The sequence below is a fragment of the Desmodus rotundus genome, chromosome 11 (genome assembly GCF_022682495.2).
Source record: "Desmodus rotundus isolate HL8 chromosome 11, HLdesRot8A.1, whole genome shotgun sequence".
Classification (NCBI taxonomy): Eukaryota; Metazoa; Chordata; class Mammalia; order Chiroptera; family Phyllostomidae; genus Desmodus; species Desmodus rotundus.
This window is the reverse complement of record NC_071397.1, coordinates 41,804,697-41,831,412: the sequence shown is the minus strand read 5'-3', so window position 1 is coordinate 41,831,412 and position 26,716 is coordinate 41,804,697.

Here is a 26,716-nt window from a genome sequence, read left to right as displayed (position 1 = left end):
ATCACACTCAACGGACAAAAACTTAGAGCTTTCCCACTAACATCAGGAACAAGACAAGGATGCCCTCTCTCACCACTCCTATTCAACATAGTATTGGAAGTCCTAGCCATAGCAATCAGACAAGAAAAAGCAATAAAAGGCATCCAAATTGGAAAGGAGGAAATGAAACTCTCACTGTTTGCAGACGACATGATAGTGTACATGGAAAACCCTATAGACTCCACTAAAAAACTACTCGACCTAATAAATGAATTTGGCAAAACAGATGGGTAGAAAGTCAATACGCAGAAATCAAAGGCATTCCTGTATACCAGCAACGAAACTGCAGAAACAGAAATCAGGAAAAAAATCCCATTCGATATAGCAACAAGAAAAATAAAGTACCTAGGAATAAACCTAACCAAGGAGGTAAAAGACCTGTACTCAGAAAACTACACAACACTGAAGAAAGAAATTAAGGAAGATACAAACAAATGGAAGCATGTACCATGTTCATGGATTGGAAGAATTAACATCATCAAAATGGCCATACTACCCAAAGCAATTTACAGATTCAATGCAATCCCTATTAGAGTACCCATGACATATTTCACAGATATAGAACAAACATTGCAGAAATTCATATGGAACCATAAACGACCCCGAATAGCTGCAGCAATTTTGAGAAAGAAGAACAAAGCAGGAGGGATCACAATACCTGATATCAAACTGTATTACAAGGCCACTGTAATCAAAACAGCCTGGTACTGGCATAAAAACAGGCACATAGACCAATGGAACAGAACAGAAAGCCCAGAAATAAACGCAAGTCTTTATGGTCAATTAATATTTGACAAAGGAGGCAGGAGCATAAAATGGAGCAAAAACAGCCTCTTCAACAGATGGTGTTGGGAGATCTGGACAGCTACGTGCAAAAAAATGAAACTCGATCACCAACTTACGCCATACACGAAAATAAACTCAAGATGGATAAAAGACTTAAATATAAGTTGTAACACCATACAAGTCCTAGAGGAAAACATTGTCAGGAAGGTCTGAGACATTCCACGCAGCAACATCCTCAGAGACACATCCCCTAAAGCAAGGGACATAAAGGAAAGAATAAACAAATGGGACCTCATCCAAATAAAAAGCTTCTGCAAGGCTAAAGAAAAGAGCACCAAATTACAAAGAGAACCAACAGTATGGGAAAACATATTTGCCAATGATACCTCAGACAAGGGCCTGATCTCCAAAATATATAAAGAACTCACAGGACTCCACTCCAGGAATTCAAACAACCCAATTAAAAAATGGGCAAAGGACTTGAACAGACACTTCTCCAAGGAAGACATACAGAGGGCCCAGAGACATATGAAAAGATGCTCAGCATCACTAGCCATCAGAGAGATGCAAATCAAAACCACAATGAGGTATCATCTCACACCAGTCAGAGTGGCCAACATAAACAAATCCACAAACAAATGTTGGAGAGGATGCGGAGAAAAGGGAACCCTAGTGCACTGTTGGTAGGAGTGCAGACTGGTGAGGCCACCGTGGAAAACAGTATGGAATTTCCTCAGAAAACTAAAAATGGAACTGCCCTTGGACCCAGCAATTCTGCTGCTGGGATTACACCCTAAGAACCCCTAAACACCAATCCAAAAGAACCTATGCACCCCAATGTTCATAGCAGCACAATTTACAATAGCCAAGTACTGGAAGCAACCAAAGTGCCCATCAGCAAACGAGTGGATCCAAAAACTATGGTATGTTTACACAATGGAATTCTACGCAGCAGAGAGAAAGAAGGAGCTCCTACCCTTTGCAACAGCATGGATGAAACTGGAGAGCATTATGCTAAGTGAAATAAGCCAGGAGGTGAGGGACAAATACCATATGATCTCACCTTTAACTGGAACATAATCAATAGAAGAAAAAGCAAACAAAATATAACCAGAGACATTGAAGTTAAGAACAATCTAACAATAGCCAGGGCGGGGAGGTAGGATGGGGGCGGGGACAGTGGGAAGAGGGGATTACAGGAACTACTATAAAGGACACATGGACAAAACCAAGGGGGAGTGTGGAGGTGGGGGAGGGAGGTGGGTTCACCTGGGGTGGGGTGGAGGGATGGGGAGAAAAGGCATACAACTGTAATTGAATAACAATAAAAATTAAAAAAAAAAAAAAGAAGTACTCAAGCTAAATGAAGAATGAGGATATCTCCATTTTCCAACCATTAATGAAACAATTCAGGCAACGATCTGTAATGGCTGCTAACATCACAAAATGGAGGCAATCAAATATGATATGCTTCCTGATGCTTGTATTTAAGCACTCATGAAATACTTTTTAAAAACAACGGAACCTGAATGTAATCAAACCTCTAGACCTAACTGATAGTTTCCAGGAAGCAATAGGGGAAGAGGGACATGTTAAATGACACCATGCAGATACAACCAGCAAAATTCAGAGTGTGAGAAATGATTCAGAAAAAAACCCCTGGTTTCTTCAACAACAAATTGTGTGTGTGTGCGTGTGCATGTGTGTGTATGTGAGAGAGAGAAAGAGCAAGCTACAAATTGATATATGAGATGTATCAATTGCAATATATGGACAATTTGAACAAATAATAAAAAGCATAATGAGACAACCAGAAAGTTTGGTTATAGACTAGATATTTGATTATATTTAGGAATTTATATATTTAGTAATGACTATGTTAAAAGGAGCCCTTATCTTTTAAAGATACAGACTGAAATATTTACAAATGAGTTTAAATAATGTCTGGGATTTGCCTTAAGGAAACCAGTGTTGGTGGAGTGAGTTATAGATGAAACATGATTAGCCATAGGTTGATAATTGTTTAGACTAGGTGATGGGTGAAAGTTCATTATATTAACTTTCTCTGTTTGTATATGTTTGACATTTTCCATAAAAAAAGAGAAGATGTATATTTAGAGATAAGACTTTTTCCTCACCCACAGGTATGGTGAAATCATGGAATAAACTAGCCTTTTCTAGGGAATCCTGATACACTGTCAGGATTATAAATTGGTGCAGCTGCTATAGAAGACTGCATGGGAATTCTAGTTCAAAACTAGAAGTACCACATGATACCAATTTCTCTTCTTGGTATTTAACCCAAAATATGAAAACACAAATTCAAAAAGATATATGTACCCCTATGTTTATTGCAGCATCACTTACAATAGTCGAAATATAGAAGCAACCTAACTGTTCATTGACAGATTAACAGATAGACATATACTACTTAGCCATAAAAAAGATGAAATCTTACCATTTGTGGCAACATAGATGGGTCTTGAAGTATCATGCTAAGTGAAATAAGTCATATATATAGTAAAAAAATTGTACGATTTTATGCACATGTGGAATCTAAAATATATGAGAAATAGATGAACAAATAAAAAAAGTCAAAAGCACACTTATAGATACAGACAACAGATTGGTGGTCACAAGAGGGGGAGGGGGTGGAGTAAGGGTTCAAATATATGGTGACTGATGGAAAATAGACTTCTGATGGTGAGCATTCTAGAGAATACACAGATATCAAATTATGTTGTACCCCTGAAATTTGTGTAGTGTTAATAATCAATGTTACCTCCATAAAAACAATATGGCCTTTTCTTTATTAAATGGAAAGCATAACTGCCATTTTGGGATTTTTAGAGTACTATGAAGAGGGTAGATGTATCCCTTAGAAACTGCCACGGGCCTCCTGGAGGTGCTATGTGCACTTAGTGACTTCTAGCTCAAAGGTGTCCCCTCTAAAACACTGAGAGGGGCTGTCACAATTTCAGATCCAAGGTCAGCTTTTGCAGGTTGCTCCCAGAAGACTGTACCAACGGAGTGCTTTGAGGAACTCAGCTGTGCCTTGTCTGTGACCTCAGTGTGTGAAGTGTGTGTGGCTCTCTTTGCATCTGTTCCAGAAGTGTTTCTGACTCCCCTTTGTGTGGTCTGTCAGTGGCTGATCAGGTGCTGAATGGGGGTCAGGTGGACCCCTTACCAGAAGTTATGCTAAGAACTCCATCTCATTTTGCTGAGTGAGGCTGTCAACTAGAATCGGTTTCCTGAAAGGAAAAGTATATTTCCTGTTACCATTGCCAGAGCCATTCGTTCCCACCAGTGGTATTTTAATTGCATACCAAGAAGCAGTCTGCATATTTGGTTGCCCAACATGTCTAAATTTGTCTCAAAATGATTCCAGTGCATTTTCTCTTTCAGCAATTGAATAGAGTATTTTAATGGGGGATGCGATGCACAGACACATATTAGGGTGAGGTTCCCAACTGTCTGGAACCGATACAACTCTAATTTATTTTGATTTAAAAAATTAAATTTCTTGAAATGGTAAAATCCCATCTTTCAGGCATTTGGAGTCACTATTAAAATTATAAGAGATATAATCATTGCTACATTACAGTTGAGAAAATTTGTCAGCTTTAGACTATTTCTGTTTTGACTATATAGTCTAGAAATAAAACTGGGTATGTTGATCTCATCCCATTTTATTACCTGTTCCCATGGGTAGCTGAGGGCATATTCCCACAGATGCAGGCTCTCAGAATGTCTTCTGGGCCTGACTTAACTTGAGAAATATATCTTAAAAGCTACTGGATTATCTCTGGGTTGGGTTGTGGGGGCTACTTCAGAAGCTGAATCCAGACCCTTTCCACATTTGCCCTGGTTGAATTTGTTGATGTTGGCCTGTGCCTATCACTAGTACTGTCACACATTTAGAGCTTTTTATTTTTCTTTTTAAAAATTGCCTCCAGCAAATATGCCCAGAAAACATGAGTGCAGAATGGAGGACAGTGGCCCAAGTGTGTGGGTGGTCACTAGTCAAGACCTGTGTCTTCATTTGGGGTCAGAGCTGAGTTTGCTGAGTTGTCTGGAATCCTATTCTGAGTCTGTGTTATTTCTGGATTTTCTGTCTTAGATGCATCATTTCAACTTGGAGAAGGAATAAGTAAAAAGATATCTTCATTTATTTTTAAACATTGTGTTCTTATGGGGAAACCATATCATTAATATGCTTACTACCTGATTTTTTAAAGAAGTAGAGTGTCATGGCCAAAAGTAATTAAACTGATAGAAATTCATATAGTTTGATATTGTGGGGAATCTGAGGAAGATAGTTTTTCTCTTCAAAGAGTTCTCAGCATAAGAAACCTGACAGTTGTCAGACTGGACCTTTGATGTTCATGGATTTGATATTAGAGATTTCAACTCTTCTCAACCCATCCTCAAGGCCTAACAAAGAGCCATTTAGAATTTTGGTTGAGGAAGGGGTCACTGAGCCAGTAATTGAGTCTGGCAGTCTTTGCCCATCCTTTCCCTCTTTCCATGACACTTCCACCAGAACTCATTTTTGTTGTTATCCACTCCAGCAACAAATTCATTGTGGAAACTATAGTCTTCCTGATACTGAGGGATTTGCTGATACATGAAGATTTCAGGAACGGCAAGGGCACCATCAGAGCTGGCAGAGAGCACTAAGCCCACCAAGGTAGGTCAGAGAAGGCTCCAAGGAAGCTAAAATGCCTGCACTGAGCCCTGGTGAATTGGTAGGAATTGGTCAGGGAAATACATAGTAGGCAGTCACTGAACATCTGGAATAAACCTTGCATCTTGTGCAAGGAAAGAGCACATTCAGAGAGCAAGAGAGTGGACCGAATGGCATATTTTTTGGGGGGAAAGTCAGTAGTTCAGCCCTTCAGTATTTGACAAATATGTATTTATTGAGCCTCTACCATGTGAGGCTCTGCTGTAGGGGTTGGGAATAAGGTTGTGAACAAAACTGATAAGCTCCAACTTTTCTAGAACTTGGGGAAGATTGAAATTAAACAATCGACCAATAATTAAGATAATTGCAGATTGATAATAACTGCAAGAGGATGTGCCAGAGCGATTAGGAGTCAGGTATTATTAGTTCTCCCAGGGCTTTTACATTTAAAAGGGTGATTATTTACTCATAGGATCAAATGTCTAATTATGATATTTTATTTTTTAATTATATTTTATTAATTATACTATTACAATTGTCCTGGTTTTTCTCCTTTTGCCCCCTTCCACTCAGCACCTCACACTCCCTCAGGCAATCTCCCAACCATTGTTCATGCATGTCCATGGGTCCTGTGTATAAGTTCTTTGGCTTCTCCATTTCCTTTACTGTACTTTACATCCCCATGGCTGTTCTGTACCTACCTATTTGTACTTCTTGATCCCCCACCTCTTCACCCATTTTCCCACACTCCCTCCCATCTGGCAGCCATTAAAACACTCTCCATATCCATGATTCTGTCCCTGTTCTTCTTGTTTGCTTAGTTTGTTTTTAAGATTCAATTGTTGATAGATATGTATTTTTGCCATTTTATTGCTCAGTATTTTGACCTTTTTCTTAAATAAATTCCTTTAACATTTCATATAATAATGGTGTGATGATAATGAATTCCTTTAGCTTTTTCTTGTCTGGGAAGCTCTTTATCTGCCCTTCGATTGTAAATGATAGCTTTGCTGGGTAGAGCGGTCTTGGCTGTAGGTCCCTGCTTTTGATGATGGAATATTTCTTGCCAATCCCTTCTAGCATGCAAAGTTTCTTTTGAGAAATCAGCTGATGGCCTATAGAAACTCCCCTGTAGGTAACTAAGTTCTTTTCTCTTGCTGCTTTTAAGATTCTCTCTTTATCTTTAACCTTTCGCATTTTAATTACAATGTGTCTTACAGCGAGCTTCTTTGCATCCATCTTGTTTGGACTCTATGCTTCCTGGACTTGCTTGTCTATTTCCTTCATCAAATTAGGGAAGTTTTCTTTCATTATTTTTTTCAAATAGGTTTCCAGTTTCTTGTTCTTTCTCTTCTCCTTCTGGCACTGCTATTATCTGAATGTTGGACATCTTGAAGTTGTCCCATGGGCTGCTTATACTAGCCTCATTTTTTGAATTTTCTTTTCTTCTCATTGTTCTGATTGCTTGTTTTTTGGTTTGTTTGGTAATTTTTTTGTTTTGTTTTGCTTTTTTTGTTTTCTTATGTTCCAAATCATCGATTTGGTTCTCAGCTCCATCTACTCTACTGTTGTTTCCCTATAAATTGTTTTTTATTTCAATTAATGTATCCTTTGTTTCTGACTGGATCTTTTTTATGCTGCTGAATTCCTCACTAAATTCCTTATGCATCCTTATAACCAATGTTTTGAACTCTGCGTCGGATAGATTGCTTATCTCCATTTCATTTAGCTCTTTTCCTGGAGTTTTGATCTGTTCTTTCATTTGGGCCATATTTCTTTGTCTCCTCGTTTTGGCAGCCTCCTTGTGTTTGTTTCTATGTATTAGGTAGAGCTGCTTTGACTCTGTGTCTTGATAGTGTGGCCTAATGTAGTAGGTCTCCTGTAGGCTCTAGTAGCACAGCCTTCCCTATCATTTAAGCTGGGTACGTGAGGTGTGCGCTTTGTGTGGGCTGCGTACACCCTCCTCTTGTAGTTGAGCCCTGGTTGCTGTCGGTAGATCAATGGCAGAGATTTACCCAGGCCAGTCAGCTGTAAGGATTGGCTGTGACCACCAGCCTCCGCCCTCATGGAGGATCAGCTGTTCAGGGGCAGGGTTGTGGTGCTCCAACATTGTCTATAGCTGTCCACTGGTTGAGCTGGCCCTGGGGTTTCCCAGGTGGTACAGGCCATAGTTAGTCCCCACCTTTGTTCTGCCTGGGGCCACCCTGCCTAGCTGTAAAGCAATCTGAGATGGCTCCTATTTGTGCTGGGATTAGAGATTCCCAGGTAAAGCCAAGCTGTGAATCTAGGCTGGCTGCTGCTAGTGCTGGGTCTGGGGCCCACTGAGACTGGCTGTTGCTTGTTTGAGAGGATTTAAAAAGTTGCACAGCATGATCCAAGACCAGCAATTCATATGGAACAGCAGCTTAGGTGGGCTGGTAAATTGGGTGGGGTGGAGTCTCTGGGTATCTCCAAGGTGGGCCAAACAGTGTTAGCCAGGCTGATGGAACTTCAGATATGACACCAGCTTGCTGGTTCTGTGGCTCTGTGGCTTGAGTCGGGAGGGTTTAGAAAAGGGACAATGATATCTGCTTACCTTTCTGTCTGGGAAAAAGCTGTCCCCCAGCTCCCGCCTTGATGCCAGACACTTCAGTTTATCCCACTATGACACTGGTGCCTTTCAAGCTGCTACTGCAGGGATGGAGCTCAGAGGGAGTGAGTCTGAGTAAGTTCCTGTGTGTGATTTCTTTAAGAGGAACTGCTTTGAGCTCCAGCCGTTTTTTCCACTGACTCAATCCCCACCGTTTTTTGTAGCCAGAAGCTGTGGGGACTTATCATCCCTGCGGTGGACCCTGAGCTGAGGGGCCTGGTGTGAGGCTGGCGCCCCTCACTCTGGAGATACCCCTCTGGAATTTTTATCCACCACTCGTGGGTGTGGGACCAACCCTTTCTGTGTCTGTGCCCATGCCTCTTGTACCAGTCTGGTTGGATATTGATGTGGATCCCGGCCCTCAGTAGGATCTGTGTGTTGTGGCTGCAATGGACAAATTCACATGGACTACCAAGTCCTGTGGAGGAAAAGGAACAGCTCAGCCAACTCTCTCAAGAGGAGAGCGCCTCGACCCTTGCCTTGACAGACTTTTATTGCTTTTCTGGGCACATTACATTAAGGACGATCCTCATTTACTACGCACAGGTTCACTTTAGGCTTACAGAAAACAAAGGAGAGGGTGTTGCTAATTACATAAAAGAGGAAGGATATTTGCAAATGTGAAGGGAAAAGTGGTTAAGCTGGATACACTCATCCTTGGAAGGTTTAGCATAGATTTTAGGAAGTTATTTTAAAGATATGCAGTAAACGTTTACTGCCTCAATTCAGGGTGAGGGAATTTTAGCAAAAAGCAAGTTTCAACGCAGCTTAGGTAGAATGAGGGCCTGATTCCCCACGGGAGAACCTATCCATGGGTGTGGGTCCTGTGTGCTGGACCTCGCTCCCCACTGGCCTTTCTTAGTGGGAGCTGAGCCCACGCCATGCAGAACGGTCTCCTATAGGATGTGGCTTCTTCAATTCTGTGGTTGTCAGACTGCCATTCAACTCAATTTCTGATGGTTCTGAGTGATGGTTGTCTATATTTTAGTTGTAATTTTGATGTGGTTGTGTAAAGAGGTGAGTCATGTTTGCCAATGCCACCATTTTGACCAGAAGTCTTCTAATTATGATATCTTAGAGGAAGTTTAATGTCATAGCAGAAGAGTCCTTTTGCTGGTCTCTTAAATCACCAAACATGAGATTGGGCTTGCCCATGGGAATGATGATGGGCATAGGCCTGTGATAAGGGAAAGGAAGGAAGAAAATAAAGGTGTTAAGAAAAGAAAGAGGAGGGAGAGAGTGATAGAGTAAGAAGACCAAGGCACACATTGTGGTATGAATTATTAACAATAATTGCCAACATTTTTGGGTGCTTATTGTTGGTCAGGCACAGTGCTAAGTCATTCAGATGTACTAATTCATTTTATCTTTATCAAAATCCTTTGAGGTAGTTACCAGTATTGCCCTCATTTTATATATAAGGAAACTGAGACAGAGAAAGGTTTAGTGAGCTGTCCAATGCTTGTAGCCAGATTTGAGACTCAAGTCCAGACACGTTGTCTCCACAGTCCAAACTCCCAACCATGAGTTTTACTGCTGCCGCCAATGACTTTGGATGGCACAGTAGCTCCCTTACCCTGCATTCATTTATTGTGCACTCATCTTTGGAGATCTGGAGCCAGTTCAAACTTGCAATTTCACAGAAACAATTTTAGCCTTTCTAATGTCTTAACTTTGAGCTCAACTCTCTTTTGCCTCCTAGAGATATTACCTAGGTAGCCTGTGGGGATCCAGGGAGAAAGGTGTTATCAGAATCTCTGTTTTGCTGCTCCAGACAAAAAGCTCCCACTGGGATGCACATGGTCTCTGGTTCATATCTGAGCCCATAACTGGACCACTGGGATGGCCTATGAAAACTCTGGTGCTTTAGAGTCATGGATTGAAGCCTGGAAAGAAAACATGAGGATTTTACTCAGTGATGTCAAGATGATGAGAATCTGAAGACAAATTCTAATGACCTTTAGGAAAGGGGATTTCATGGCATTCATGTGATATCATTCATTCCCATGTCTAAACAACCTGTGATCAGCATATTCTTTTCCTCTCTGTCTTGTATTTACTGTGACTTCATTGCACATAAAAATTACCTGTTACCACCCTTGATGTACTTGAAATCTCTTCAGAAATTTTCAATTATTTACATTAAATAATCAATCACCTTCTTTCTAACCCAGAGCTTTTTTCAGACTCTCTATGGGAATTTTTTACTGTTGCCTCAAGCCTGAGCAGTGTTTTGGGGATGATTATGTATGTGATGGACATAGATTTTCTTTGTCTTGCTCAATTTACAAAATTTTTCTGGAACTGTAATTGATGTGTGTATATTAATTACTACACATTGCTTCTTTGTATGGAAGTGAGCATTATTTTGAATGATGGGAAATAATGAAAACCATAATTACATGACTACTATATGCTACACTGGGGAAAAGGTTGGGTTTGGGCAGCAAAGGTCCAAGTCCTGGCTTCTTGGCTCACTAGCCACCCTTTGACCAGTAGCCTGCATATACCCAACCTCAGTTTTCTCGTCTGAGAATGAGAAATTTGGAATAGATGGCTTTTAAGTTATTTCCTGGTTCAAAAGTAAGGAATTCTAAACTCTTAGAAACAAGAAATAGGATGGCAGTTCCTAGGGAGTGAGGGGAGAAAAGGGGAGTTTTTAATGAGTATAGAATTTCAGTTTTGCACGATAAACAAGTTCTAGAGATTTGTTGCACAACAATGTGGAATAGTTAGCTTTACTATACTATAGACTTAAAATGGTTGAAATGGTAAAATTTTTATGTTTTTCCTTTTTATTGAATGTATTGGGGTGATACTAGTTAACAAAATTATACAGGTGTCAGGTGCACAATTCTACAACACATCATTTGTACACTGTATGGTGTGTTCATCACCCCAAGTCCATCACCATTTATTTCCCCTATACCCTTTCCTCCCATCCACGACAATCACCACACTGTTGTCCATGTCCATGAGTTTTTTTCTTTTTAATTCTCAATTTCTCCAACCCCACAACACCTTCCCAATAGCTGTCAGCCTGCTCTCTATCTATGAGTCTGTCTCTGTTTTGCTTATTAGTTCATTTTGCTCATTAGATTTCACATATGAGTGAAATCATATGGTATTTGTCTTTCTCTGACTGGCTTATTTCACTTAGCATAAAGCTGCAGGTCCATCAATGCTATCACAAAGGGTAAGATTTCCTTCTTTTTATGGCTGAGTAGTATTCCATTGTGTGTTTTTTTACCACAATTAAAAGTCAGAGACTGTAGCAGACTCTTCATGTTTTGTATCTCAGTAAGAATATTCTTTAAAAAAACAAGTACACTAAAATTGTAAGTCATTTACCTTAAGATCTATTTGAACTTTCAGACACATCTGCTGACTCCCTATTCCAGAACACACACACACACACACACACACACACACACATTCTCTCTCTCTTTCTGGGAGCCTCTTCTGAGTGTACTTTAATGGTGAGGAAGTTGTCATAGTGTTCCTAAGTAAAGATTACTTGACTGGATTCATTTATATTCAAGAACTTTTCCTTCATGATGAGCCTGGAAAAATTTAGAATTTATCTCCAATATGGGAAATATTATCCTGCTATAGTCTTCCTCAAAGCTTGTCCTCAAAGCCAGAATTTGCAAAGGCTTACATTTGGTTTCTGAACAAAGACAACTGATTCCTGCTTCTGAAGGAGGTCTTTCACGTTCCTTTTTCATCACTTGTTGGATCCCCTGTGTTGACATGTTGACTTGGAGGAGAGCTGAGCTGCTCTGTGAACATCAGAGCATCAAAACCTAGTGGGGGTGAGGGGGACTTCGAAGTGGGTCGAATTGAATGCTGTGAGCCAGAGCAGATGTCACTTCCTTCCCAGCAACTTCCATCCACCCCTTTCCCTAAACTGCCTTGATTTATTTGGTGCCAGTAACATTTCTCCATTGTGCATGTTGATATAGAATACACCAGTGCTACTGAAGCTCGAGAAAGTTTTAGAAAAGAAAATCTGAACATTCACTTATTGAACATTTAGAAAATCAAGGCCAATGCCTACCAGAAAGAAAAAGAAAACAGGGGATTCCACAAAGGGACAAATGCCCTTAGCAAAGGTGAACTTTGTCAGGCTATTCCTCCTGTTGGGATGTTGCTGTCCCTGCTTTATCTCCTGTAGATTGTAAAAAGCTGTGGACCAACTCCAGGCACAAATTGATGCCATGTGGTTCACCATGTGGTGAACTCTTGCTTTCTGATCACTTCAGGACAGAAGACAGGCAGTGCTTGGTGGGCATGTGGCTTTGTGCTTATGGTGGGGGTGTGAGGATGGGGGTGTGAGGGTGGGGGTGTATAAGGGTGTGGTGGGATGGATTCTCCAGCTGAAACCAATAAAATCCACCTCAGAAGAATTCTTCACAAAGTTGGAGGATGGTTTGACAGTCCCAAAATGCTCACAACAATTCCTGCAGCTGTGCAGTCTTTAAAACAAGTTTCATGGGGAAAAAATAGACAATAGTTCAGAATTCCTTTCCCTGTCCTCACCGCATGTCTGCCTTTAGGCACATGATCAGAAGAGCTCACTTCTTAGTGCTTTTAATTCACTAATCATTGCAAATGCCCCTGTTCACATATCTCTGAAGTTGGCCACAACATTTCTTTATTCTTGGTAGAAGTGTGTTCAGTTTCATCTCTATTCATTTTATCTGGGGGAAGAACAGGTTCCCTGGTAAGTGTGTTCAGGTGCTACTATCAGGCCCTGGAGTATTCAAATTTGATATGTGGCTAAGAAAACATAGTGGGTCTGAGTCACCTTTCAAGTTAGTACTATGGTACACCTTGCAACTTGTAGAGAAATAGGTGCTGAGTTGCTACATTAAAAATGTTTTCCCCCTTCTTTTGAGGTTCACAATGAATGTGACCTCATTTCTCAGAAACCTGTAAATGAATGTGTCTAGCAGCATTGTTCATATTAGCCAAAAGGTAGAAACAACCCAAGTGTCTATCAATGGATGAAATGGATAAACAAAATGCAGTATATACCTAAAATGAAATATTATACAGGCATAAAAAGGAATGAAGTACTGAGACATGGTACAGAGTGTGGTAGAATGAATCTCAAAAACATTATGCTAGGCAAAAGAAGCCAGACACAAAGAGACACACGTTGTATACCACTTTTTATATGAGAAATCTAGAATAGGCAAATGTATAGATCCAGGAAGCAGATGGGGGAGGGAGAATGGTGTGGGTGTTCTGGGGTGATAAAAATTTTTGAAACTAGAAAGAGGTGGTGATTGCATCACATGTGAACACACTAAATGCCACTCTACTGTCCATTTTAAAATGGTTGATTATATATTATGCGATTTTCACCTCGATAGAGAAATTTTAAAAAGAAAAGTATCATTTGTTTCATTTCTAGAGATATTATATTTTTGTTTGTATGTTTGCTTCTACTTTTATGCCATCTCAGAGAGGCTTATTCTTCACATTCTGCCTAAATGATCTATTTAGGTCCTTGGACCAGTTGCTATTTCGCTCATCTCTTGTGTTCTCTCCCAGAAATTTATACATTCATGGTATCTCCCAATTTGCTTCATTTTCTTAGTGACAAATGCATTCTTTTTAAGTCTGTATGTCTGTTTTCAGGTTTATCCTTGATTGCAAGTGAGGAGAACTCTGGAAAATTTGTGAACTCTCTGGAGCTGGCAACTTGAGATAAATAATCTGTTGGCTTTTTAAATCCTTGTGGGTCAGAGTGTGTGTGACAAGTGCAGTTTTTATTTTTTAAACTGAACACCTCCTTTGCTTCTGTTTTTTAATTCAGTTTCCCTGGCTGCTTTCCTTGGTGGAATGTTTTAATAAAGGAAGGAGTTTTCCTCCTGACTATTTTTCTTTTGGAGCCTCAGAGTAATGGGAGATGCTAAAGTGAGCCTATTTGCGAAAGTAAAACCCTACAAATCCCACTGTCACTGGACAATGGTAATTCATATTCTGACATGAGAGTGTCTCACTAGGAGGAGAATATGACTGGGAGAAGGCTGCAGAGGAAGATGGAGAGAATGAATATAAGGCAGATAGAGAAGTCAACTGGAGCCCATTAGAATCAGAGGAATAGGAAGGAGAGTGGGCTCTGTGAGGCAGGACTTATAAAAGGACCCCTGCCCCACCCCCTTCTATTTATGGTTAGGAGAACTAGATAGAATTATACCTCAGTATGGTGGTCTTGTTTTTTCACACCTCTTAGTCACAGGAGACAAAGAGCTGTTTCCTTCTAAAACCAAGGGCAACCTAACGTTGAAAAGTTTAGTGTTGGGTCCCTTCAGGGTCGGATTGTCCAACCAAGCTCAAGCAGAGGCACTACGGGGTTGAAATTCCATGTACTGAGGGTGAAAGTCAGTCTTATTCATAGAGATAGGGCTGTGGCTGCTTTTAAAAAGCTCTCTGGACTTCAGATAACTGGTCAATATTCAGATGAACTAAGTGAAAATTAATTAATAACACACACACTGAAGTTTAACTTGAAGCACATGTATTTTAGAATGACTAGATTAATTACCAGGTTTGAGGAATTTCAGCAAAATGCTTCTTGTGTCAAGTTTGTAGACATAGAAATTCTTAGGTAAAAATTCAGATTATCCAGAAGATTCTGAATCCAGACCAGATAACTCATTGTTTAAAAGTACTACTTACTCTTGGCATTCCAATAAGGACTCCTTTTATAAGTGTTTCAAAATGAAGCCAAGAGAGACAATTCTTAAAAGAATAAGGTTTTTAAGTGAGAACAGTATTATTTTTAGAGTAAAATATTAAATTAAGGCAACAGAAGATTTGTTTGACCTATTCTTGTATAAGAGTTTCATCATTTCTCCCAACTACACTCTCAGAGTGCCAAAAGGAATAACCCTAGCAGGTATGGGCATGAGGCTCAAGATGGACCCATCAGATTTTATCACCTAGAGGAATATGGAATTGGTGCATGGCGACTGTCTCAGTTAGCTTTGAATATCTGGTGAGCCATGTTGAATTTGAGGATGAGGTTGCCATTGGTTAAGTGGATGATAATACTGAGAAGCTGGCTTGAGTAGAGAAGAGACTTAAATATAGGCACAGAGATATATAGCAATAAGAGAGTACTTGGTCCACAAGAGAGGGAGGGCAAAGATGCCTGGTGACTTTCCAGTTTCCCTAAGGCCTGGCTTTGTTTCCTCTACTTGGCTTCCTGGAAATTCCCTTGTGTTCTCACAATAAACTGTTTTCCTTCATACTAAATTGAGAGGGTTCGTTTCTCACAACCCCTAAATGATCCCCAAATAATGGAGCCCTCTGCCTGTTCCTCAGAGTCACTCCCTCTAGGTCAAACAGTGCTTCCCTCCATTTTAAAAGCTTTTCAGGGTTGGGGATTCCAACTCTCATAAAAGCCTATTGTAATATTTGCAAACCTTTAATTAGAATCTTTCTTATTGCACACCAAACTTTTACAGAAATGAGAGTCCATTTTTTTGTTCATTTTTGTCCAGTGAGGTAGGTAACATTTTCATTTCTTACTCAAAGAAAACTTTAGATCCTTTATTAGGAATTAACAAACTTGTTTCTTCCTAAGAACCCCCCAGGAGGTACATGTTAAAAATTCAGATTCCCTGTCTCTTTCTTTGGGTCTAATCCAGGAGGTCTGGGGTGGAGCTAGGAATCTCCATATTTTTAACAAGCATCTCTAGTGATTCCTATAATCAGGGAAGTTGAGAAAACATTATACTTAAAGTTAGTTAATAAGTTATCCCTTGTGATTTACTGTCTCTAAAAAAGTGTCCTCACCTCTAATTGCTTCCCCACCTATGTCTACAAGTTTAAACTCTTCATTCTCTTCAAGGCTCAGAACAAATGCCAATGTCTTCATGATCTCACAGCAGGAGAAAATCTCCTTCTCCATTTTGAGTATAGGAAGACAATTTCTGAGCTGTGCTTGGTGCAGAACAATCTACCTTCTATCTGTGGTGCTTTTATGGAATTTGTTCTACTTTACCATGAGGGTTATTCAGCTACCTGCTGAATATTCCCTGTCACACTGTATAACCATTCATTCTGGAATTCTTTGGAGCACTGAGCCAAGGGCCCTGTAGAAAGTAGATTCATGTGGCAAGTTGGGTAGGAGCTAATAAATATCTTTCCTGGAAGCCATCAACAGCAGTAGCACAGGGGTTATGGTGGAACCCCTTTGTTGGGAATATCTATTAAATTCTCTAAGGCCAGGTACAAAGAGGGCTTGCTTTTTAATGTGAGTCTTCCCTAGTCTATCCCACTGAGAAAGGCTCAGTAGTTTTCAGAAAAAAATGTAAGGCAGTGAGTAGGGGAAGGAGTTGATTTAGGGGGAAATGCAGAATTTCTTGAATGGCAATGGGATCTTCCTCCTCTATTTGTCCTGTGGAAGAAGGAACAGTTGATTTGTTCCTTCCACTGTCTACAAGATTGGGGTGCTCAGATTATTCTTCTCTTCATAGAAATGCATAGTAATCTGTTCTCTGAGAGCTGTCGTGTTCCTAAAACCAAAGCCAACAGAATGTGTAACAACACTGCTGGTGAGGAAACGGAGCAGGAGAGGGATAGCAGAAGTGAGAGGGAGCTCTGGGATGTAGTGGGGGGCAGTCTGTTTGACTTGATAAAAAAATATGGGAGTTTCCTGTGATCAAAAGAAGACCTCAGATGGGGCCTGGGCTTCAGTAGGCTTAATTTGGGTAGGAGACTTGAGGAGTGATGTCCATTTGAGTTAGGATCCTCATTTCTTACCTGGGGGGAGCTATACAGGGAGAGGTCCCTGAGTGCCTCTGAAGAACAACAAATGCGCCCCCCACCCCGGGACAGTCAGCATTTGGGTTCCTGTGATGGGGAGAGAAGCAGTGACAAAGAACAGGAAAAGGGACAGTTGACTTGCCACCTGTACTGCCAAACCTTACTCAATATCCACCACTGAAGCTTTTGTAGTGGGCACATGCTGAAGGGATGAAGAAGGAGGAAGAAGGGAGCGGAGTGAGAGAGAAGAATGGGAGAGTAGGCCTCGCCCCCCTGCCCAACCCAATCAGCTTGAAACAGTCAGTTCAGCTAGAACTAGGGTATGAGATGATTTTAATTGCCAAACATGATGAAAAAATAATGGAACCAGAATTGAGATTTTGTTAAGGTAGGTGGCTACTCAGCAGAAAAGGGATTTTGAAAGGGTGAAACTAGCAGCTGTTGTTTAGAAAATTGAAATGATTCAATGCTTATATTTCTTTGTCCAGCCAATTATACATGCAATAAATAAATTTTTGATTAGATTTCATTCTCTCATTTAAAAAATACAGACACTATATTAACCTCTGTGCTTGAACAAGGATATGGCCAGCACTATTATAATGGAGGATTATTTGCCAACTCTTGCACATCTAAACTAGTTACTAAAATTCTGAAACATATCAAAAACCATATTTTTTGTTGATCTGACAAAAAAATAGGTATAATTTTGATTCATTCACACTGAATGGGTATTGTTGTGTTGGCAGTTGTTATTTTTTTATCTGACAACCAAAGGGAAAAGAAGTCAGTAGCCCTGAATAAATAGTCAGGTATTGCACATTTAAAAAATTCTTGCAGCACACCAATTGTGCTGTGGCATACTGGTGGAAGATCACTGATCTAGACCATATATTTTTCAGTTATTGATAAGAATGTTAGATTTAGAGAAATCAGATTCTCTGGAAGTATTATTTTTTCCTTTTAACATGATCCATTTACTGAAGAAAAAAACCAAATTGACCTGACATAGTATAAAATCCTCCCTCTGAGCTCCCAAACATTTTACACACTCTTCTGTTTTCATACCTATTTTTAGGCTCACCTAACCTCGGGATTGTTCTACACTAAGCACATAACCAGTAGCATGAGCACATTTTCAGATATAAATTTGACTATGGAATATCTTTTGAATCTCCTTTAGATATCAATCAAATTGATTTAAATTTTTGGTAGCATTTCTTTTATTTTAATTGAAGGAAGTACATCACTATTTTTTTTCCCTCTACCCCTTTTCAGGGTCCTCTGTTGAATTCAGAACTCTTTTGCCTCTTCTCTTGAGTTCTCGTGAGATTTTTCAGAGAGCTCATATTCCACCCTTATGAATTCACCTCCCCACCAGCTTTTTACTGTTCAGGTTGTCATAAACCTTTTATTTATGGCTCATAATCACTCTTCCTGGGGGTCTTGCTTCCAGCTCCACACATGTCTCATACCATTTTCAACCACAATTCAATTGCTTCCCTTTGTATTTCCTGCCTAGCTGTTTTCCATCAGATTTCCAATTCTTATCTCTCCCTTCTTTGACATATTAACTCTGTTAGAGACTCAGTCTTACTGACTTCTGTAGAACAATCAGACCTCATGATTCTTCTATACATCTGTCCACCATCTTGCTACAAAGAGGCTAATTGTCTCGACATGCCAATTTGTCAACATAAAATTGTTAAGTATTTTATGCGAGCTCTCTCTGTGACCACCAGAAAGTTTGTAGATCTGAGAGTATCTTTTGGCATTCAGCTTCAATATGATCTTGATAGTCCTGCAAGATTCTAAAACAAACAAACAAACAAATAAAATGAATAAGCACAAATATACATCATCACCTCCTGTGGGTTCTTAAATGAAATCTCTGTAGCTGACTCATGAATATTCACTGGCTTTATTCAGTAGTGAATAAATCTGGTGCTTGACAACTGTCAAGCCAGAATGCTTTGGACTCCATCTTCTTCTACGCACTTTCCCGGGGTTACTGTTTTACTCTTATAGTAGCCCTGGAACTTTGGACTGATTTGAAGTAACATGTGAAATGGGATTGTGGGTTTCTTACAGTGTCCAATGGAAATCTGTCCACATCAGAGAACCTCTGCATGAGGTGACATGATTGGTTTTATGTGTTCCAGGGAGGCCTAGTATTTGACAAGCTGGGAATGTTTTGGATTAAAATGGAAGCACGTTGGCAGAATGATGTGGGGAAACTTGCATAATGTATAATGCCTGTCAGCACCCTGCCCTGATCCAGCCTGTGCTTATGAGTCCCTTGGTTTAATGGTCCCTTGGTCCAATATACACCTATGAGTTTTTATAAGCTAACACCAAAGCAAGTTAGAAGGAGTTGAAGCACATATGTTTTTTGACCAACTGTGATATTTTTCAGGGAGTCATCTATGAGAGTTTAAAATGCCTATACAATTTTCTATTGGAAGCAGTTTCTGGAAGCAATAGTGTGCTTGGGGTCTAAATTTACATAGCCCATGAAGGTACACCACCTTCACGATCTGAAGCTCTACCTGTGGCAATTCCTCTTTTCCATTCTTTTTGCACTTGCTTATTTTGGCCAGAAACTAACACTCTTTTCTTAATCTAATGCCCCTTGATCTATACAGTTATTCAGATAAGAACAGTCCTGAAATTATCAAAAGGGTTAGCAAATAGTAGAGTTGCAGAGGAAAGTTGTGTTTGTTAGAAAATTATCTGGTTAACTAAGGTTTGACAATAAGCCCACTTGTGCTTCCTTCCTTACTGATGAAACTGTTACTTGAATATTTTCCTAACCTTAGTGAATTTGATATAATAAGCATAAGAAAACTGTCTTCAATGATTGAAAATGCTGTGCCTGAGGTTCACTTTTCTGGACATAGACACTCATTACAGAACTGTTCGTAGTATACTGTAGGTATTTGGTGAATATTTGCTGAAAAATAGGTGAATTAATTGCACAGTTCTGCCATTACAGAAGTTGTGAGCAAAAGACTTTAGTCCACACTAACACCAGGGTGTGCAATGCCTATTTTCCTATAAAATATTGTCTTCTACTCTTTGCTCTTTTCCCCCCTAAGAGTGGAATGCAGAAGGGATCATTCAATCAAATGGGTTCTGATTAACTAACAAATGTCATTTTTCTCCTCTTGTCCTTTGTAAAAAAAATATTCAAAAAGACTGACAATATTAGTAAGAAACAGGTTTGTTCAGATGTAGCTTAAGATGCTGTAAAGGTGTCTTGAGCATTCAAGAATGTAGTGGGTTTTGTGTATGCCAAAACCCTCCAGCTTATGTCACCCCAAGTCCAAGATCAGAAAGTTCACTGATCCACAGAGTCAAAAGGAGCACAGCTCAAGCCAAAAAGAGTGACGGGATACACAGTATGTGTTATATATTGTCCTCTTTTAAGAGATGCTTTTTCAAAGAAGACATGAAATGAAAATTCCCTAGCCAGGCTCTCTACTCTCATCATTGCGGCATAATTGGCACAATGATTTTCCCGACATCTGTACCAAAGATGTTGCTGATTGCTGAAAGCATGATATTGGCAATGGTCGTCAGCTGTTCTGGGTTAGTGTAGCTGATGTAATCACTGAAGTTTCATTCATAACAAGCACTCATCTCATATGGCCCCTTAACCACTTGAATATGGATTTGTGCCGTACAGGTCAAAGTTTAAGCATGCATGCAGCTTGAAGCAGTCCAGAATATTCTGCTAGGTATTTTATTTGCCAACAATGTTTCTTTCAGTTCTGTCCAATAAAAATAGTTTGAGTGGATGGATAGTGGAGAGACAAGGTTCTTATACCTGTAGGTCACTCTGATCTTTTATCTTTTCCCCTGAGATTTCTACTACACTTTTCATCAAAAGCACCAGAGACACGCTTCTTCAGGATTGATTCTTATGCCTGTTTCACGGCGATTGATGATGTGTGCTTTCCTTGTGTAGCCATGTGGATGGTGTAACTGATCTTCCTTGTTCAGCAGTTAATAAGCACTTTTCTTTGCCTGGCAGGCTCCTAGTTCTCTTTTAAGACTTGGCTCAGGCATCCTCTCTCTGTAAGGTCACTTCTTGACACACCCCACCCCCAACACCTCTGCTTCTGCTCTCATAATATCATGTGTTTATGTCTGTCAAAGCACTCACAACAGTATTGAAACTGTGTGGCGTATGTCTGTCATCCTCTCTAAAGTGTAAGCTTTTCTAGGTCAGTGGCTGCCTGGGATTTCAACTCCAATTTTTCTGATTTCACTTTTGCACAAACTCTTCACACTTTGTCACACATGGGTGACAAAAAGAAGTGATAGATGCCTGGGTTTTAGAAATCTGAAAGAACAAAAACATTTAAACATGCACACAGTTTGTACATGATTGCACACAATCAGATTCTCTTCTAAAACAGGCCAGGGGCTGAGGGCCCTAACGAACCATATGTTAATACCAGAGGCCCACATAATTTGCGTTAATTGTTCATTGTCTGAAATTCTTCATTGTGAGCATGTTTGAGAAGAGGTGGATTGGCTGGAAATAATTAGGTTCTGTGCTTTACTTCTTTGTCTTGTATGATTTTTTAAAAATCTTAAGTGGTTTGAAAAGTAAAAAGAATAATATTGGCCCAGAATGAGTGGCAATGAGCCCATGATGTTTGGCGTGGAGGAAAGCTTCGCCTGCTTCCTACATTAACTGTGAGGATTAATGCCACTGAGTAGTCTCAGAGAGTTTATCTTAAATGCTTATCTCTTCTCCTGAACAGAGGAGAGCCAAATTATGGAATCACAGGGTTGGAAATCACTTGAAACATTATCTTCATTTATTGGGAAATGATAGATTGAGTAGATAATTCTAACTTTCCATATCTATAGTACTCAAGAGTTGGTTAACAAACTAACCTCCTTTCCCAGACAAATACTTCATATTAACAAAAGGTGGAGATGTTTAGATCGATTTGCTTCATTAGCCTGATCCATTACGCATAACATTTGATACAATATTTCCAAGTAGTTTGTATGTGTTTGGAGTAAAATTCAAAAAACATTTTAGCAGTATATGTTGTAAGTATAAATATCTTAGTTACATTCACAAGTGTACAAAAAAAACCCGTCTTTAATTTTCTATAACTTGAATTTATCTCCAACTCTCCCTCCATGTCACTGCAGAAAATAAAATCTTAGAAAATGCCAGGCAAATATAGTCAATTTAGGTTAAAACTCAGTCCATTCAAGGTTTTCCTTTTGCCTCTTTTCCCAGGCCTCAGTGTCACTTTCCAGGGTCCTATGCAGGAATTCTGGAACCCAAACTTATTTGGGCATTCTCTAGCTCTGCCCATTAGCATTAAGGGGGTGAGGGACATAGGCCCATGGGTTCTGTCTAAAAAGTTGTCATCAGCGTTTAACTATTGTTGCCCCTCTAATATTTCTCCAGTTTCCTTGTCTCATGGAATCATAATCGTGGACTCTGAACTGACAAACTCATCATGACCTGTATTGCTTGATTATATGCTTATTCTATTTTTTAAAAAAATTTTATTGTTATTCAATTACAGTTGTCTGCATTTTCTCCCCATCCCTCCACCTCACCCCAGCCAAACACCCCCTCCCTCCCGCACCTCCACCCTTTCCCTTGATTTTCTCCATGTGTCCTTTATAGTAGTTCCTGAAAACCCCTCTCCCCACTGTCTCCTCCCCACTCCCCTTTGGTTATTGTGAGATTGTTCTTAACTACAAAGTCTCTGGTTATATTTCATTTGCTTTTTTCTTTTGTTGATTATGTTCCAGTTAAAGGTGAGATCATATGGTATTTGTCCCTCACCACCTGGCTTATTTCACGTAGCATAATGCTCTCCAGTTCCATCCATGCTGTCCCAAAGGGTATAGGCTCCTTTCTCTGCTGCGTAGAATTCCACTGCGTAAATGTACCATAGTTTTTTGATCCACTCATTGCTGATGGGCACTTAGGTTGCTTCCAGTACTTGGCTATTGTAAATTGTGCTGCTATGAACATTGGGGTGCATAGGTTCTTTGGATTGGTGATTCAGGGTTCTTAGGGTATAATCCAACCAGTGAAACTGCTGGGTCAAAGGGCAATTCCGTTTTCAGTTTTCTGAGGAAATTCCATACTGTTTTCCACAGTGGCCTCACCAGTCTGCATTCCCACCAACAATGTACTAGGGTTCCCTTTGCTCCCCATCATCTCCAACATTTGTTTGTTGATTTGTTTATGTTGGCCACTCTGACTGGTGTGAGATGGTAGCTTATTGTGGTTTTAATTTGCAACTTTCTGATGGCTAGTGATGCTGAGCATCTTTTCATATGTCTCTGGGCCCTCTGTATGTCTTTCTTGAAGAAGTGTCTGTTCAAGTCCTTTGCCCAGTTATTGATTAGGTTATTTGTCTTTCTGGAGTGCAGTCGTATGAGTTATTTATATATTTTGGAGATCAGGCCCTTATCTGAGGGATCATTGGCAAATGTGTTTTCCCATACTGTTGGTTCTCTTTGTATTTTAAGGCTGTTTTCTTTAGCCATGCAGAAGCTTTTTATTTGTATGAGGTCCCATTTGTTTATTCTTTCCTTTATGTCCCTTGCTTTAGGGGATGTGTCTGTGAGGATGTTGCTGCGTGGAATGTCTCAGACCTTCCTGACAATGTTTTCCTCTAGGACTTGTATGGTGTTACAACTTACATTTAAGTCTTTTATCCATCTTGAGTTTATTTTCATGTATGGCGTAAGTTGGTGATGGAGTTTCATTTTTTTGCACGTAGCTGTCCAGATCTCCCAACACCATCTGTTGAAGAGGCTGTTTTTGCTCCATTTTATGCTCCTGCCTCCTTTGTCAAATATTAATTGACCATAAAGGCTTGAGTTTATTACTGGGCTCTCTGTTCTGTTATATTGGTCTATGTGCCTGTTTTTATGCCAGTACCAGGCTGTTTTGATTACAGTGTCCTTGTAATACAGTTTGATATCAGGTATTGTGATCCCTCCTGCTTTGTTATTCTTTCTCAAAATTGCTGCAGCTATTCAGGGTCATTTATGGTTCCATATAAATTTCTGAAATGTTCGTTGTATATCTGTGAAATATGTCATGGGTACTTTAACAGGGATTGCATTGAATCTATAAATCGCTTTGGTAGTATGGCCATTTTGATGATGATAATTTTTACAATCCATGAGCATGGTACATGCTTCCATTTGTTTGTGTCTTCCTTAATTTCATTCTTCAGTGTTGTGTAGTTTTCTGAGAAAAGGCCTTTGACCTCCTTGGTTGAGTTTATTCCTAGGTGCTTTATTTTTCTTGTTGTTATATCAATTGGGATTTTTTTCCCTGTTTTCTGTTTCTGCTGTTTCATTGTTGGTATACAGGAATGCCTTTGATTTCTGAGTATTGACTTTGTATCCAGCTGCTTTGCCAAATTCATTTATTAGGTCGAGTAGTTTTTTGGTGGAGTCTATAGGATTTTCCATGTATACTATTATGTCATTTGCTAACAATGATTGTTTCGTTTCCTCCTTCCCAATTTGGATGCCTTTTATTTCTTTTTCTTGTCTGATTGCTATGGCTAGGACTTCCAATACTATGTTGAATAGGAGTGGTGAAGGAGGGCAACCTTGTCTTGTTCCTGATCTTAGTGGGAAAACTCTACGTTTTTGTCCATTGAGTGTGATGTTGGCTGTAGGTCTCTCATATATGGCCTTTCTTATGTTGAGGAATGCTCCCTCTATTCCCACTTTGCTGAGTGTTTTTACCATAAATGGGTGCTGTACCTTATCAAATGCTTTTCCGGCATCTATTGATATGATCATGTGATTTTTGTCTTTGCTGTTGTTTATGTGATGTATTATGTTAATTTATTTATGAATATTGCACCATCCTTGCATCCCTGGGATGAATCCCACATGGTCATAGTGTTTGATCTTTTTAATGTATTGCTGGATGCTGTTTGCCAATATTTTGTTGAGAATTTTAGAGTCTATGTTCATCAGCGATATTGTCCTGAAGTTTCTGTCTTCGTTGTGTCTTTATCTGGTTTTGGGATTAGGATGATGCTGACTTCATAAAAAGAGTTCAGGGGTCTTCAATCATTTTGGATATTTTCAAATAGTCTGTTAAAGATAGGGGTTAGCTCTTCCTTAAATTCTTTGAAGAATTCTCCTGTGAAACCATCTGCTCCCGAGCTTTTGTGTCCTGGCAGTTTTTTGATTACTGCTTCAATTTCATCTGCTGTTATTGGTCTGTTCAGGTTTTCTGCTTCTTCTTCATTCAGTTTTGGAAGGTTATATTTTTCTAGAAATGCGTCCATTTCACCTAGGTTTTCAAATTTCTTGGCATACAGTTCTTTGTAGTAATTTCTTACAATCCTTTGTATTTCTGTGGTATCAGTTGTAATCTCTCCTCTTTCATTTCTAATTGTGTTTATTTGGATCCTCTCTCTTTTTTTCTTGGTGAGCCTACTTAAAGGCTCATGATTTTTGTTTATCTTTTCAAAGAACCAATGAAGTTCCTGGATTAATTGATCCTTAGAATTGTGCTTTTAGTCTCTGTGTCATTTAACTTTGCTGTGATCTTGGTTATTTCCTTCCTTCTGCTTGCTCTGGGCTGTCTTTGTTGTTGTTCCTCGAGTTCTTGTAGGCATAGGGTTAGGTTGTTTGTTTGAAATGTTTCTATCTTTTTAAGGTAGGCCTGTATTGCTATGATCTTCCCTCTCTGGACTGCCTTTGCTGTGTCCCATAGATTTTGGGTTGTTGTGAGTTCCTTTTCATTTGTTTCTAGAAAGTTTCTGATTTCTTCCCTATTCTCGTTCTGGACCCATTCATTGTTTAATGCATGCTATTCAGTCTCCATGAGTTTGAATGTTTTGGGTTTTTTCCTTTGGGGTTGATTTCTACTTTCAGTCCCTTGTGGTCAGAGAAAATGCTTGATATGATTTCTAGTTTCTTGAATTTGTTGAGGCTTGCTTTGTGTCCTATCATGTGTTCTATCTTTGAAAATGTTCCATGTACACTTGAAAGGAATGTGTATTTTGCTTGTTTGGGATGAAAAGCATTCTATATATCAGTTAAGTCCATTTCATCTAGGGTATTGTGCAGTGACACAATATCCTTGTTGATATTTTGTTTGGAAGATCTGTCCATTTTTGACAGTGGGGTGTTAAAGTCCCCTACCATAATTGTGTTGTTGTCAATGTCATTGTTGAAGTCCTCCAAGATTTTGTTTCTGTATTTGGGTGCTCCTTTGTTGGGTGCATATATATTTACAATGTTTATGTCTTCTTGGTGGATTCTTCCTTTGAGTATTATGAAGTGACCTTCTTGGTCTCTCTTTATGGCCCTTCTTTGGAAGTCTATTTTTTTCTGATATGAGTATTGCTACCCCTGCTATTTTTCCTGTCTGTTTGCTTGGAAAATTTGTTTCCAGCCCTTCACTTTCAGTGTGCATATGTCTTTTGTCTTGAGGTGCGTTTCTTGTAGGCAGCATATGTGTGGGTCATGTTTTCTTATCCATTCAGCTATTCTATGTCTTTTGATTGGAGCATTTAATTCATTTACGTTTAAGGTTATTATCGATAGGTAGTTATTCATTGCCATTTTTTCCTACCTGTGTTCCTCTCTCTTTCTCTTTTCCTTCCTTTCCTTAAAGCAGTTTCTTTAGCATCTCCTGCAGACATGGTTTGGTGGAGGTGTATTCTTTTAGTCTTCTTTTGTCTGGGAAGCTCTTTATTTGGCCTTCTATCTTGATTGAGAGCCTCGCTGGGTAAAGTAGCCTTGGTTGC